Consider the following 2,500-nt stretch of genomic DNA (forward strand, 5'->3'; position numbering starts at 1 on the left):
TTTTACAGAAATCTATAATTTAGAGAAGGCAAATATAAAGGACCTACCTAGTTTCCCTTATAAAAGTACTTTCTTTCAAAAAATGGTTAAAAATGAAGAAGTAGGAGAAGCCTTATTGCAATATCAGTCTGAGTTCAATCCCTAATCCCACCAACAGTTCCAGAACCTTGATTTAATTTCTGTCCTTTCTATAGTAATATATTTAGAATAGTATAATATAACTGAACATGAAACATGTGTACTATAATACTCACCCTCATTGATAATTAAATAAGGAAAAACATCACTTAAAAAGTGATACTTTAACATTATAAACTTCGTGATAGCACAGTCAGAGTGACAGATTTCATTTTTTTTATAGAGATTTTTACATAAATCTATAATTTATAGAAGGCAAATATAAAGGACCTACCTAGTTTCTCTTAAAAAAGTACTTTCTTTCCCAAATGGTTAAACTGAAGAAGTAGGAGAAGCCTTATTACAATAACAGTCTGAGTTCAATCCCTAATCCCACCAACAGTTCCAGAACCTCAATTTAATTTCTGTCCTTTCTATAGTAATATATTTAGTATAGAATAATATAACTGAACATGAAACATGTGTACTTTAATACTCACCCTCTTTGATAATTAAATAAGGAATTATTAAGCAATTACATTGCAGTATTCTGGAACTGTTGTTGTAATTGGGGGTTGATCTCAGACTGATTTTTCAACTAGGCCATTCGAATTTATGCATCAAACATTAATTTTGAACATCTGAGCCCACAAGCCCAAAAATCAAAATGTCCTATTTTATTAGCAATAATATACTGTTGTCAGCTACTTTTTTAAGTAATTTATATAGGTTTGTTACTAAGAATTTGTATTTTCTTAGTTCTGTTTGGTCTCCCAAAATATAAAGTCACAATATGTCCTGATGTCACTATAACTGACCAAATTGGAGCTTTAGATGATCAAAGTTCCCTTTTGAGCATGCTCACAGCTTACACCTATGTGAACTCTGCAATTAAGGCCAGATTAATAACTCCAAAACATCACCATAAATATACATATTAATTTTTTATCCTATAAGACAACATATATAGTACAAACACCTATACTTTCAGACTGCAATGTGAATGTTTTTAAAATCTTGTACGCAATTGGGGGTATAGCTCAGTGGTAGAGCATTCAACTGCAGATTGAGAGGTCCCTGGTTCAAATCCGGGTGCCCCCTTTACCAAAATTTTAAAGTGTAAAGGTACTGATTCAATTTGCAGTTTATAGCTAGTTTGAAACTTAAGTACAGGAAAAGCTAACACAAGTAAGAGCAAGAAAACAAAAAAAGTGAAACTTTAACATCATATACTTCCTGATAACACATGCAGGAGTGGTAAATTTCATTTTTTTTATAGAAATTTTTACAGAAATCTATAATTTAGAGAAAGCAAATATAAAGGACCTACCTAGTTTCTCTTATAAAAGTACTTTCTTTCAAAAAAGGGTTAAAAATGAAGAAGTAGGAGAAGCCTTATTGCAATATCAGTCTGAGTTCAATCCCTAATCCCACCAACAGTTCCAGAACCTCAATTTAATTTCTGTCCTTTCTATAGTAATATATTTAGAATAGTATAATATAACTGAACATGAAACATGTGTACTTTAATACTCACCCTCATTGATAATTAAATAAGGAAAAACATCACTTAAATAGTGATACTTTAACATTATAAACTTCCTGATAGCACAGTTAGAGTAGCAGATTTCATTTTTTTTATAGAGATTTTTACAGAAATCTATAATTTATAGAAGGCAAATATAAAGGACCTACCTAGTTTCTCTTAAAAAAGTACTTTCTTTCCCAAATGGTTAAACTGAAGAAGTAGGAGAAGCCTTATTACAATAACAGTCTGAGTTCAATCCCTAATCCCACCAACAGTTCCAGAACCTCAATTTAATTTCTGTCCTTTCTATAGTAATATATTTAGAATAGTATAATATAACTGAACATGAAACATGTGTACTTTAATACTCACCCTCATTGATAATTAAATAAGGAAAAACATCACTTAAATAGTGATACTTTAACATTATAAACTTCCTGATAGCACAGTTAGAGTGGCAGATTTCATTTTTTTTATAGAGATTTTTACAGAAATCTATAATTTATAGAAGGCAAATATAAAGGCCCTACCTAGTTTCTCTTAAAAAAGTACTTTCTTTCCCAAATGGTTAAACTGAAGAAGTAGGAGAAGCCTTATTACAATAACAGTCTGAGTTCAATCCCTAATCCCACCAACAGTTCCAGAACCTCAATTTAATTTCTGTCCTTTCTATAGTAATATAATTAGAATAGTATAATATAACTGAACATGAAACATGTGTACTTTAATACTCACCCTCTTTGATAATTAAATAAGGAATTATTAAGCAATTACATTGCAGTATTCTGGAACTGTTGTTGTAATTGGGGGTTGATCTCAGACTGATTTTGCAACTAGGCCATTCAAATTTTTGCA

General features: G+C 30.6%; 1 non-coding gene across 1 annotated transcript; it reads left to right on the forward strand.

The window, feature by feature from the left end:
- Window positions 1-1,146: 1,146 nt before the first annotated feature.
- On the forward strand, window positions 1,147-1,218 carry TRNAC-GCA (transfer RNA cysteine (anticodon GCA)). The gene has a single exon. It is a non-coding gene; the product is annotated as a tRNA-Cys (tRNA).
- Window positions 1,219-2,500: the final 1,282 nt, after the last annotated feature.

This window comes from Taudactylus pleione, unplaced genomic scaffold, assembly GCF_031769625.1.
Source record: "Taudactylus pleione unplaced genomic scaffold, aTauple2 ptg000021l, whole genome shotgun sequence".
NCBI classification, from domain to species: Eukaryota; Metazoa; Chordata; class Amphibia; order Anura; family Myobatrachidae; genus Taudactylus; species Taudactylus pleione.